Here is a 15,266-nt window from a genome sequence, read left to right as displayed (position 1 = left end):
ACTCTATGCATGCTAATAAGTATTGTCAGTAGTCACTGTACAGCATGTAGACTAATCTGTGTTGTCATTAATCATTGTACTCTATACATGCCAGTCATTACAATCACTAATCATTATACTATATACATGGTTATGAGTACTATCACTAGTAACTTGATAAGTTTTACTCAGCACTCCACTATTTACTGCATTCTATACTATACATTTTCTGCATAACTAAATTCTCTCTACATAATGCACAGCAATGGAAAAATATGCACAGACTAAGACATAACCCCTACAAAGTGCATATAAAATTCACCAGTAAAAAATAAAGTAATTTAATATCAAGTGTACTGAATTTTTTCTTACACTTTTACTTCATATACAATACAGGGATTGGCTCCTTAAAAACACCAGCCACATACTGTACAATCATCTAATATTCATCTGTTACTGGCTGGTAATTTCTGTTTCACACCATACTTAAGTTTTTTAAATGAATGCCAAATATTTGTAAAAAAATTTAACTTCAACAAGTAGTGATAACATTGTTTATACTATAATTTTCTTTTAACTTCTGTTAAATATAGAAGAAATAAATCAACTTTTCAATACTCCTGTGACTTTCATATACCTTATTTAATATTTTTAAAAAGGTTTGGGTGTAATACACCAAATCATTTTTATTGTAGACAGAGAAGAATAATTTTGAGCAGATTTTTTATTCCTTTTTTAAGTCTAACCTGCACACTTTTTGTGCATTTTTTTATGTTTACAGCCTTAGTAGTCAATAGTAAAGGTTTTAAAGTGTTGTTTGAGCTCCACATTTACTGTTTAAAATGTTTTTGCCCAAACATTCTACTAGGCTTTTGTGCAATCCTTATTATGAACCACTATCATGGTTTGTAACATATGTATTAATTAGTACTGTCACTAACCACTGTACATGGTAATGAGTATTATCAACTTTTACTATACTCCAGACATGTTAATCAGTGTTATCACTAGTCATTATACTATATACATATGTTAATCAGTACTGCCACTTATCACTGTACTTTATGCATTTTGATCAGTACTATCATTAGTTGCTGTACTTTATTTTTGTTAATCAGTACTGTCTTCAGCCACTTTATTGTATACATGTAGATCATATCTGTCCTAGTCAGCAGCAGCCAATCCCTAGTTGATGTATTCTATATGTGTTAATCAGTACTGTCTACAGTCACTGAAATACTTATATTCAATATTTGTTTCTGAATTTCATGCATATCAAATTTATCACTTAATTCAATAAACATATATCAATTGATTCTCACCAGACTAAATAGTAGTCTGCCACTAATGTCGCTGCACAATGAACATGAAAATTAACAACTTGCCTATGGAACTACTGCTCACTTGTTGCATATTATTCAAGAGGCTCTTGCAAAAACCTTTTAATGGTCTTTACTTTAAACTTTTTTCCAATTAGTAGTATCTCAATGAAGTTTTGAGCTTTAACATGCAACAAACATAGGTAACACAAGATAAATATTTTACTGACTCTATTAAGAAATTGCTGCAACTTGAAAATTTGATCACTGTTTATTCTAGACTTGCACTGAAACAATGGTAAAATGCACACAATTTGATTGTATTAAAATCCAACTAATTTAATACTTCTCTTAACAATACTGTAATTTTCCATGTAACCTGGAATGTTAGTGTTCATAGTAAAACTAGAGTGGATTTAAGAAGAAATTAATTAGTTAACAGTAACAAAAACAGGCAGTAAACAGGTTTTACTAAAAGTATAACTCACTCATTAACTAAACTCTTTCATTTTCACAATACTTTTTGTTTCACTATCTGCATCATAGGTTTGTGATACATTCAAAAAATAAAGTTACTATTATACTAAATACTACACAGAAAAGGTGTTTTACAAGTTACATTTCTTTTTTTTAAATAAACTAAACAGAAAGAATAAACACAAAGTATTTATTTATTCAATTTTGCCAAAAGAGCAAGACAGCTGTCAGTAGAGGTAGACCTTGACAATTTTGTATTTGAAAACACTAACTATCCAATAAATAATAATTCTAGAAACATACTAACACATGGTAGGTTTAAAAATGAAACTGCACCTACCATCTGACTGAACATTTACTTGACTACCAAGAAAATGCTGGAGAAGTTTTAAAGAATTTAATTTCAAATAATCATTCATTCTCTGTACTGTAAAAGAAGAGTACATTATATACAGAAGGATTATAACCTATAGAAGGGTCTGTATCCTTCAATGATACCAGAAAATTTGTTTCTGTTTATCTTCATACATTCAAATCAAGTACATCCTGCTCAAGAGCCTCAAATATTCCAAAAAGTCAATGCAACTGTTCATCAAGTACAAATATTCACTGAGTAACAGCCAACATTTCTCTTTCAATCTCAGAACAGGTTAATAAAGTTGGCAATATTTTAATGAATTCAGATAGCTTGTAATCAATGGCTTTATAAATGTTCAAATTAATAAAACAGAGCATGAAACTATTTTTTCTTACTTAAATGTAATTAGTACCGAGATTACCAACCAAGCTACTCTTTTTAATGAAAAAAACGAATCATCACAGTCCAAAATACAAATAAATTTATCTGCATAATGCATAATGTTTTGTAACTTAAGACAGTATAGTATCCACCCATTTAGAGATAGTATCAATATGTATAAGCATTCATAATAGGATAAACATCATATTAAAGTGCCAAACTGCTTTTCTACTTCTTTTAAAAAAAAGTACTTAATGTTTTTAATGCATCAGTCTCTCACTTTAGTTGAGAAGATACACAACACCTTAAAACATTGAATTTTATGTCTTGACTTGTTCTTTCAGGATAATTAAGGTGGTACATAAAATGCCCATGTAGTCTAGAATATGCACAACATTTCATTAACAACACTCTTTGAGAAGAACCTAGATGTTCTTCAAGTGTAGTTATAAAGATAAATAACACCATAAGAAAATAATGTGTTCCCACTGCAGCTGAGAAATACAAAACATTTTAAGAGCACTAACTTATCTCTGAATTGTAATTAAGGCATTCAACACTTTACAAAAACAATCACTTTACACTTTATGATACAAACTTCTTCCTTCACTGAAACTATGCAAATGTATGAAATTTTAAGGCATCAAACCATTCTTCCATAATAGTTCAGAATGTAAATAACACAGCATCAATCTGTTCTTCTATGACAACTCAGAATGTAAGTAATACTCAGTAGCAAAAATCTGTTCTTTCATGGTATTTCATAGCATTAGTAACATTTAATCAAAATCACAAAAGAACACTTGACATGAGCAATATTGTCTTCATCTGTGGGAGAGATGGTATCTGAAGCACTTTAAGGAATCAACATGTTCTTCCACTTTATGTAATAAAATGACATTTTGAGATACCAACCTGTTTTTCATGTGCAGCAAAAAAAGATATAAATTATGATGAAATGCAGATTCTATCCTTTTTTTGTATTCATCAAAGTACACAACAGTACTTTTCACAGAATTAGAAATACCAAACCTTGACATTAAATCTTTATATTATTCTAATGCATTTTTCTGATGGTACCATGCTGTAGCTGAAAAAAGCGAGTTCTAAATTTCTGTACTGCAGAGCAAAATAAGCACATCTTGTACAAATTCTAGTAACTTTACTCATTTGATTGGCACTGTTAATTCTTCTTCTAAATCTTTTCTTATAATATATGAGATTATCTGATGCCCAATATGTATCATTATTTGATAAAAAACAATCCTATCATAAGCACAGAAATCTTGGAAAAGTCTTGTGACATCACGTTTGCTTTAAAAACCATCTATTGGTCCGTATGCCCTATGACATGTGTGCTTGAATTCAACTTCTGCTGGATGCATTTGAATGAAAGTGACCAAAGACATCACCTGGTGCTTGAATATTTCTGATGCTGTGTTGCTAAAAAGAAAAGATTTGTTTACAAATACTGTTAAAAAATAAACAAATATTCTTATGTTAGGATCTTTTTTCTTCATCTTATAAATGTAGAAATAAATCATACTGAAAGATGTAAAGATAAATGCTCCATCATTGGCATTAAATGTATACACCAACATCTGAGAAAACTGGATACTCTCCATTTTCCATCGTGGAGAAAAAATAAAACCATATTATCAGGGGTGTTATGAAAAGTAAAGTATTGGTTAATTACAACCAGTTCTCAATAAACCTAATAGCAAAGTTTCCATTGTAAACTGTTTGTAAAAAGCACCAATATACATACGTATATGTATGAATGTATATTAAAAAAAATACAAAAAGACTAAAAAAATTAAAATTAATTTTTCTATTACCAGTCCTTGTTGTCGTTATTAAAACTCATAACAGATAATGTCTGTGGCCATAGCACTCAAACATGTTGGGGATCAGACAAGATCAAACTAACCAGCAACTAAGGAACCACCTTGCTGTGTCCAGCAACCACCTTCCTATTTCTTTATTTCAAATTTTCCACTGATTTTCAACTACACAAACTGACCAGAACAATTTCAACACTTCATTAGACTCTTACCTAATCCTGTCAGCTTGAAGAAATTACCTTGATAGTTACGTAAAAAAAAAGACTACAAATATCATTATTAAAGCAACTAAATTGATAGCCCCCACATCAACTAAAAACACAATCAAACACAATAACCACCCAACAATAATGAATTTTTTTAACAGAAAAATCCCTGCTGGCAAACTTAAAATAAACATTAGATTGCTAAAAAGCTCAGCTCCCAGTCACAATGGTATCCTCAATACAATACTTAAAAATGCATCAAACAATCTGTTAGCATACTTTCTCAACATTAAGAAATTATTTCTTTCAGGCTACTACCCAGACTCTTGGAAAAAAAGCTACTGTCACTCTCATTTCTAAATCAGATATCAATAACTCCAATCCTGACAACTTCAAATCAATTGGTCTTCTAAGCTACCTAAGAAAGCTTCTTGAAGGAGTCATATTAAACAGACTTCTCCTATCTTGTAAAAACAACAATCTACTATTAAACATTCTAAACTTCTCCATAAAGGTAGAAAAACTGTAGACAACTTAAATAGATTAACCAAATCCATCTACAAAGCATTTAATAATAACCAAGCTACTATAGCTGTATTCCAAGATGTAAAAAAAACCCTGCAACTCTGTATGACAAAACACCCTTAGACACTGTTTTCTTAATAGGAAACTAAATGACACAATCCTCAGATGGACATCCAATTTCCTAAGTGATCAAATAGCCTCTGTCAAAGTTAATAACACCATACAAACCCATTTAACATCACAGCAAGAGCCTCTCAAGGCTCTATTTTCTCACCACTTATTTATATTCTTTCAAAACCTAACATATACATATTTCTCAAAATATACCAATTTTGTCTAACTGTTTGGAGCACTTCACAAACCTTCTAATAGGAGTTAGGAATCCAAGATTCCATTAATGTTCTAGTTAACTGGTGTAAAAACTTGTGTAATTCTTAACCCACTCAAAACAACAGAAATTATATTCCAATTGTTAAATATTAAAATTTAGTTAGGACAAGTTTCTGATTTATTATGTTATACACCTTAATATATTCCAAATTCAAATAGCTGGAAATTTTAATTTTAATTTAGAAGTTAATGTTGATACCTATCAAATTTCTGACATTTGCCAACAACATTGATACACACAATTTTCTTTATTAACACAAAATATATTAATACACAAACAAATTAATTTATAATATTTTTTATTACAACTACTTATTACAAATAATGGTTTATATACAAGAGTTTTACAAACAAACAATACTGTGTCTTCTGTCATGTCTGCAAGTGAATATTTTATAAACTGTTCATAAGGAGCAAATTAATTCTAGTGTTCACACATGTATACAATTCTCTTGATGGGAAGAAAGCTAGCTTCTTCACATGCCAGTTTTTTCCCAACAAAAATATCTAATGTTCTTGAAGAAATACTAACATCCAAAGCTAATTCACTGAAGTTTGTAATGACTGAAATCTATAAATGTTCCTTGTTAAATATCTGTAGGTTTCCAATTAACAAGCATTTATCACAATTATAGCTTCCAAGATTTATAGTATACAAACTGTAGCAAACCAACATTATTAAAGTGTCTCTTGGAGCATTGATTTATAACCTTTAGGTGAAGTTCTCGAAAGTTCAATTGGACCAACAATACTGGTATTTAAGTTTTGCTGATTCTCACACTTGAGAATCTTCTACAAATTTAGAGAACAGGCAGGACTTTCACAACACACATAAATTTTTAAATATCACATCTGTTTATTTGCATTTAAATTTTATTGAACTACTATTTTATAAATTTATCTCAATAGTTTGGTATCAAGTTGTAGATTGTAACTGTAACTGTAATATTATATATGAATTAAATTCTTAACTTAAAAGTAAATATTAAAAGAGCACATCCAAATATAGATCTTAGTCAGTCATGTTTAAAATTAGATGTTTGTAATGTCAAAATACTAAGTATATATACCTATATATAGTTTTATAGAAATTAGGACTCAAATTACTAATATGAACAAGCTAGAATATAAAATAAGAATCCCATATTTTTTTACTTTGCTGAGATACAGTTTATGTACTGAACCAAACACATTGGTCCCATTCACTTCTTTTCATTTTTGACAACAGTCCCTTATATACATTTACTTCAGTACATTAGATGTGAATAATCAACTGACAGCTTAGAATGTCCTCCTTGTGGTTTTCTCAGCTATTTTAATCTATAAAAAAGACTACCACTTTCTTTTGAATCAAGAGTTCAAGAAAGTATTTTGTGTCTTTAGTCTGCTCAAAGTTTCATATTATTTTAATGTAAATACATCTTAGTCACTTAGCTTAATACAATAAATTAGCAAAATTCTATGGTATCAGTATAGTTATTTACGATTTTTTTGGTTATTCAACTATGTATATAAAACCTAAAAACAAATTTTGTTTGATATTTAATACATGCAAAATTTTAAAAGGCTTAACAACCTATTTTCAGCAGCAACTCAGTTCAAAGAACATAGAAGAGTCAACTGTTTGCTTTATTTCTTGTTATATATTTTAAGAAAAATAAGTTTAATAATTTATTTGTAAAAAGTAATAATTTATGTATGTGTGTGTGTGTGTGAATGAAATGTGACTGCATATTACAAAACACTAGTCCACTAAAACACAGCCAAGACAGGGAAGACAAAAGGTCAGTTTTATATTATTCAATATGTAACATGAATGCATGTGCACCTTATCAATGCAAGTTATGTAATGTTAGTTAGGCATGAATGGAAGGTCAATATAATGAAATATATATATCTTTATAAGACTTAAGCTACTTTCACTACTTGTATTTTCTTGTTATAATATGTAGTCATTTTAGCACAATAAAAGTATAAATTATATTTATTTTATCATTTCTTTATGATGGTTACAAGATTGGTCAAATGACGGACCACACATAGAGCATAGAAAATAACATAAAATATAAAGTCTTATTAAAAAAAACATTTGAAATGTAATTAGGAGGTTTTAAAGATTATACAAATAATACTTGAGATTTGTGGGATGAAGAAAAGTTTTCTTAATCATAACATGAAATCACTTTACACTTAGACTAGTAATAAAATAGATTCGATATTTTCACAAACAAATCTTTAGTAAAAATATTTCATTAAAAAAACTGATTTTTTGTATACAAAATACTTGTAACCTTTTACTAAAAGTCTACCAAATTTTGTTAAGATACACTCACACTGTATCAAAAGTTATAGTGCAAATACTTAGCATGTCCAAATGTGTAGCCAAACATCTGTATTTTATATGAAGCCTTTCGTGAAAGTGTTAAACTGAAACAAACACATATGGCAAACATAAATACATAATAGGAAGTTAATTACACCTCCATCCTTAGCATATTAAAAATTGGTGTTAGGCCATTTTTAACCAAGATATTTTATACATATGTGTGTGTGTGTGACAACAATGCACTTCAAGGAATTGTACAATTTCAAAAATCATGACAGAACATAACAAAATCAAAACAAATAACCTAATGATCATACTGAACTTTCAACTTATCACTCAACTCTAATTGATTAGTGGAAACACTAGTGTACTTCCCTTATGATTCCTCAGACAATAAATTATCATTGACTAATATTTAAATGTTTTTAATTCATTTTTTCTCACTGATTTAGTAGCTTCTAATTTTAAATTTTGGCAGTTTCAAGTAATTCACTTTTGTTATAACTTAATAGTTGTTCAAGGAAGGGTGATTCAAGAAAACCTTGATAATCAGACATGATCAAATTTTGTCTATGATTCAAATCTCGGCCATGAGCCCCCAGTTTACTATACCACATATTGTAATTTATCCCAGATGAACCCCAATTTTCTATGTTACGTATGTTACATATTATGATTGCAAAGAGCTAAAAATTTTAATTTAAAAGTTAATTAAATGTTGATACATAATACATTTATATCTGCTAACAAGACTGATACACACAATTTTTCTTTCTTAACACAAATATATTTTAATATACCAATAATAATATAATTGATAATAATGATTATTACAAATAGTGGTTTATATACAAGAGTTTTACAAACTTATAAACAATACTGTGGTCTAGAACTAAATATTTTATCAATTGTTCATGAGGTCATGAGGAGCAAATTAATTCTTTGCTGATACACTGGTACACTCCTCTCAATGAGAAGGAAGCTAGCTCCTTCATATACAAGTTTCTTCCCAACATAAATATCTAATGTCCTCACAGAAATACTGATGTCTGAAGTTTGTAATGTTTGAAATTTACAAACATTCCTAGTCAAATTTCTGCAGTTTTCTACTTAATAAGCATTTTTAACAATTATAGCTTCCAAGGCTTATACTATATACGAACTGTAGCAAACTGTATCAACAATATCATTAAACTGTTTCTCGGTGTACTGATTTATAATGTTTAAGGGAAGTTTTCAAAAGTTCAGTTGACCCAACAATACTGGTATTTATGCTGGTATATACATTATTGATTCTTATACTTGATAAACTTATACAAATTTAGAGAATAGGTAGGGTTTTTGCAATACACATACGCATTTCTAAAGATCTATTAAGCTGTAATAAACAGATTGTAAAATAAATACAAAACAGTACATCCTTTACACAACATAGCCTAAACAAACACTTCAAAAATGTTAAAATCAAATTAAACAATAATGAAATAAAACTGTGCCTAACAGTTAAGTTTCTAGGTTATAACTTTGACAGCCATCATACACAGGCTGAACATTTCAAGCACATACACAAACCCATCAGCAGACATGCTGCATACTTAAGACTAAAAGCAGGAATAAATAAAGGTAGCAAATCCAAAACAATAATGAAAATCTACTCAGTCTATGTACATCCCCTAACTGAGCATGGATGCCTAGTCACCTTCAATATGCCCAACAGAATTAAATACACGTTACAAGTACAACAGAACAGAGTTCTTAAACTAGCTTTAACATTTCTAAACTTTACTCCAATGAGTTGCTTACACAAATTGGGCAATATACAAATAATAAACAATAGACTAATTTCCTTAGGATTCCAATACTAGAATGAAGCAGCCCATAGAAAATCCTCAACTGCCACACTTCACACCATGACAAATGCATCATACAAAACAATATCCTCTTACAATGAATACTTAACCATGAAAGAAACTCAATAATACCACTAAGTTCTTCCAATTTATGTATGTTTGTTTCATCTTCAGTTCTGGGCACAAGACAGGTAGATAATTCGGTGCCTGTCCTATGATGAGTTTACTCAGAGATCCCTGTTTCCTCCAACATCACATTTTGTGGCACTCTAGGATCCTATGTTCCCCACCATGACATTTGATTTATGGAGCCCAGCCACTATGTGACCCTGTAAACAGGGCAACTTGCTCAGATATGCCATGTCAAACACTGTCGCCTTGTTTCTTCTTTTCAAGGTCATCACTAATATAGTCATCGTCACAGGCCTTGGTCCTCATTCTCATTACAAATCAACCACCAGACATTTATCAAGTCTAAAATTTCTCTAAATCCCACAACTTAACCAAAATCCTTCCTTTAAGAGAGTAGAGTGAAGGAGGATAACAATATCTCCAAACACTCTAGTTTAAGAAAGTGAAAGATCTTTCCTTTAAAAACTAAATACCTGTCACAATTTTTTTTTTTTTTAATGACAGTAGAAGTTGAGACACTGTGGGCTCAAACAATCAGCTCCTAACCCTTAACTGATTTTCCTTATTATCTGATAGGTGGAATATTCCCAAACTGTTTTGATGCTATAGCCACTGATTATTTGTTGAATCTTAATGATGACAAGAACTAGTAATGGAAAAACTTTGGTTTATGTTAATTTCATCACTATTGTTTTACAGTGCTTACCAAAAAGCTCCTTATTCCCTATTAATGTATTTATAGGCTTTGTAACTACTGAATTATTATATATGTTTAACAGATAGACAAGCATATTGTAGATCTAGAATGCACAGTAAAGAAAGCAAGACTTCAAAAATCAACAAACAATATGACACTACCTTAACTGGTTATGTCCTTGATAATTATTATTAAGAGTGAAAGCAATTCTAAAAAAACAAACCCAATATCAATACTTTTGTGCCCTAGTATAAATATTTGCAAAATTTCTGTCTAAACCAGAAAGAAGTGAGCATGGCATTTCATCTTAAGAAACCACATGCACTTTAAGTCAAATATCTTTCAAGTTTTGAATAAATAACACAAATATAATTAGTGTTGAAACCAACAATAAAAAGTTTGTACATTTAGTATTTTCTTTTGTGACAAAGGATTTGTGCTGTCATGAAAACAATTTTATTACATAATAGAGATCCCAATTATGTGTCACTTACCACATGACGTCGTCTTTCCACAAAAGTGGATAAACGAGCAGTTGACAGTACCTGATTAGGTGAGCGATATCCACCCTAAAATTAAAAAAGAAAAATATGGATTCACTTGAATTTTGTAAACAGGTATTAAAACCTCTCTTATTCTTGCATGCACATCCAAATAAAACTCAATAAGAATCAACCTCAGTGAATCTGTTTTAACAATAATGTTATTACACTTCTACTATTGATAAAAATGGAATTACTTATATGAGAAAAAGATAAACTGACAACAATGGTATTATGCCACAATAATCTCTGAAAGAATACAAGTACCTCATTTCGTAGTTATTCATACATGAAAAGTTATGTTTGGTTGGTTGGTTTGGTAATTTATGGTGCAAAGCAACTAGGCTATCTAGTAAAATTATTAAAATTCATAAATGGAAATTACAGTAAAACAAAGACAACTTTAATTTTTAAATTAAAAGAAAATATAGTATTAAATCCAATTTTTACATCTAGTCTACAGTGGTAAGAAAAAAACTACAGTAATACAAGTTGTAAAGGACTTACTGTAGCATAACTGTAATTATCACAACTTGCCAGGGTGACTAACGGGTAAGTTCAAAAAACAGCATTAGTTAACTGAAGTTGGCCTTTCCAGTCCTGGTTTCAAGTTATTTGGCATTATGGCCACTTTCAGAAAGTAAAGTAATACAAGTTTTAAAAGACTTGTAGCAAAATTTTAATTACTATAACTTGCCAGGATGACTAACAGGCAGTTCAAACAGCAGCATAAGTCACCTGAAGTTAGCCTTTCCAGTCCCGGTTTCAAGTTATTTGATGTTAACAGCCATTCTCTAATTTTCTAAATCGAACTAAATGTACTTTGTTTCTTAAAAGGGAATTACATTTTAAAGAAAGTCTAATGTATAAATTTAAAAAAAAATGTAAATAACATTAAAAAGATTAATGGCCTTTAAAAACTAAAAACATTTCTAAGGTGGACAGTGTCACCATTGCCAATAACACTGTCTAATGTTACAGATAAACCTTGGGACAAAAGATGTTTAAACTGGTGCCGTCATTGAGAGTGATAATGACGGCAATACAGTAAAATGTGCTTATTGTGACCTGAGTCTTACACAGACAACACATTGGTGCCATCAGTCCCACATAAAAATAAACAATGAGTTAAAAACTGTGACCAATACATAGTCAAGTTAGAAAAACTTCCTCTTTCTGATCTTTACAGAAGCAAGAAGCCAAAGTCCAATAGAGGGTTTTATTTGGAAAAGCTTTTTTTCACATTGCTCACTCCAAATCAACTGCCAACTGGCACTGAGCTGAGCCTTGAATACAGGACCATAGTTCATGTATGGAACAGGAAGAGCAGTGATAGTGCCAGAGCAGAAAGTTTTAGCTGCAGTGTCTGCGAGCCCATTCTGTGAATACCAACATGGCCTGGCATCCATAAAAACTGAATAGAGGTAGATGTTACAGAGAAATGGACCAGTCGGTTTTGAATATCGTCAAGAACAGGGTAAGAACTAATGTGAAGTGATTCTAGGGCCAGCAGAGAACTAAGCGAGTCAGTATAAATAGTGCAGTTTGAGTACTACTTAGCTTCTACGTGATCCAGGGCAAAAGAAATGGCCCACAGTTCAGCAGTGAATGAACACAGAAGCTGTAGAGGGGATTCTACACACAACTGCTGAACCACAACAAACCATGGCAGAGCACACACAGTCACCTGAATTTGAACCATCTGTATAAATAGAAATGGAAGGATGGTTCAAAAGACATTCAGCAAATAATAGACAGTACTTCTAATTGGGAGTGTCTGCTTTTCTCAGATAACTTAAAGAAGATCACATCTGAGGACTGTAAGAAGCCATGGTGGGATGGGCTGAAGCAGTTGGTACAGCAATGTTATCCAAGGACAGACCCAATTCATCCAACTGTGCCTGGATAGGAAGGCCCAAAGAAGCAATGGCAGATCATCTGTTCTGAGAAAGTATGGCCCACCAAGGAAGGAAAACACAACCCCAGGTGGGATGTTTTGGGAAGGAATGAAGTTTCAAAGCATATAGTAAAGACAGTTCCAAACAGCATGAGTTTTAATCGAATAAGATTATGATGTACCTTTAGCATAAAACATCTATTTGTTCCCTAAGTGGTGGAAGAGAGGACACAGAGGATGTTCAGTGCTCTTGTACATTTCACCCATAGCTGCTTGATGTGTAGTATAAAGGTCAGCTTACGGTCAAAGGTAAGCTCCAAGAACTTTGTCTAAGGGACAACGGGAAGTAGAACTTCACCAACAATCAACTAGTAAGATGATTGTTTTAAATTGGCTAGATGATTGGCTAAATCAGATTTAGAGTAAGAGAAGTTAAAACCATTTCCAGTGGTCCATTTCAATAAATGATTGAGAACAGTCTGTTGCTGCCACTCAGTATATCTCATGTTTGAGGACTGACACGAGACATGAAAGTCGTCGACATAGAGTCCGTCTGCAACAGTGAAAGGGAGTTGTTCAGGTGATGGCATTAATTTTTATACAGAAAAGTGTGACATTCAAAACATAGCCCAGAGGGACTCCAAGTTCCTGTAGAAAAGAATGGGAAAGTGTCAAACCCACACAAACTTGATATCTCCTGTCCATTTAAAATTGGTAATAATAATGGCCAAATGGCCACGTAACCCATATATATGGAGGTCTTGCAAAATGACATACCCCATGTTGTATCATAAGCCTTTTCAACGTCAAAGAATATTGATACAAGATATTGTCTTTTGAGAAAGGCTTCTCTGATTAACGTTTCAAGTCGAATCAGGTTGTCCGTTGTGGAGCACTGTCGTTGAAACCCACACTGCGTGGGCGAGAGGACGTTGTTTAATTCGAGGAACCAAACAAGATGAGCATTAACCATCCACTCTAAGGTCTTACAGGGACAGCTCATCAAAGCAATTGGAATGGTAGTTTGAAGGAATCTTGGTGATCCCTCCAAGGCTTAGAGAAAGATAAGACAATAGGCTGGCACCAGGCATCAGGAAAAATATTCTCCTGCCAGGTCCAGTTAAAAACAATAAAAAGAATAGCAAGGGAAGCAAGAGATAGATGGCACAGCATTTCATGGTATACATCATCAGGTCCAACCGATGTACTGCCAGACTAATGAAGGGCAAGTCTGAGTTCCACCAGTGTAAAGGAACAATTACAGTCATAGAGACAATCAGCTCGAAAGAAAAGAGGTGATCGCTCTGCCTGAAGTTTGATGGTTAAGTAGGTGGAGGAAGAAGCAGAAGTGCTAGATGCCTGGCAAAAGCTTTCACCTAGAGTATCGGCAATGCTCCAGGCATCAGCTACTTCCTGGCCACCAGGAAAAGGGAGACAGAATTATATTGCCCACTGACCTTTCGAATCTTGTCCCATATGACTTTAGAATTGGTGGTAGAAGATATGCCACTTGTGAATTTAATCCAAGATTCCTTCTGGCTTTAACGTCTTACCCACCAAGCATGTGCAAGTACCTGCTGGAAAGCGATGTGGTTCGAGAGTGTGCAATAAAGTATGGAAAGTATCCCAGGCCCATTTTTGAGCTTTCCGTTTTTTATCCTTCCATGCCATGTGGCAGGCAGGATTCCACCACAGACGAGGATATTGTGTCAAGGTTTTAGGAATACATTGAGCAGCTGCTTGTATAATACAGTCAGTTGCTGCTGCCATACAGTCGTCTATTGATGACTTACAGATGATGGCAAGATCAAGTTCTGCAAGAGCAGTGAAAGAGGGTCAGTTTACTTGATCCAGCTTCCACCAGGGCATGTTGGTCAGGTGGCATCGACCACGGCCAGTCTCTCTCAAAATTATAGAAAAATGATTACTGCCTCATTGATTATTGTGAACCCTCCATGAAAAATGTGAGAATAATGAAGGGGGAGCAAATTCAGAGTTCAATAGCAGTAAAGGACTGACTAGGTGCATGAAACTAAGAAGAAAAACCAGTGTTGAAAAGAGAAAGGTTGTGATCAGGGAGCATACGCTCTTCAGAGTGACCCCTCCTATCAATATCAGCACTTTCCCAGAGAGGATCATGACACTCATTCTTAGTTTTTCCCACAAATAAGGAATAAAATTCAACCTTTGAATTAAAATTATTCTTGATGAACAGGCAAAATTTTTAAGTAAACAAAACTGTTTTTCTCTACAAATGTGGAAAAAAAATTCTTGTTAACACTCCAGTTAACATTAAAACTTGAATATACAACATAATATACGAATATACATAAATTAGTTACA

The 15,266-nt window shown here is 32.2% G+C and overlaps 1 pseudogene across 1 annotated transcript in view; it reads right to left on the bottom strand.

The window, feature by feature from the left end:
* Window positions 1-1,550: 1,550 nt before the first annotated feature.
* Window positions 1,551-15,266, bottom strand: part of LOC143223889 (kalirin-like) — a 155,905-nt pseudogene continuing 142,189 nt past the window's right edge. Inside the window, exons 42-43 of the transcript XR_013013177.1 lie at window positions 10,979-11,053; window positions 1,551-3,957 (exon numbers count right to left, since the gene is read on the bottom strand). The product of XR_013013177.1 is annotated as a kalirin-like (transcript). The remainder of the gene's footprint in view (window positions 3,958-10,978; window positions 11,054-15,266) is intronic.

Source organism: Tachypleus tridentatus, chromosome 8 (genome assembly GCF_004210375.1).
Source record: "Tachypleus tridentatus isolate NWPU-2018 chromosome 8, ASM421037v1, whole genome shotgun sequence".
In the NCBI taxonomy this organism is placed as follows: Eukaryota; Metazoa; Arthropoda; class Merostomata; order Xiphosura; family Limulidae; genus Tachypleus; species Tachypleus tridentatus.
Note: the sequence above shows the minus strand (reverse complement) of the source record. Positions and strands in the feature narration are given on the sequence as shown.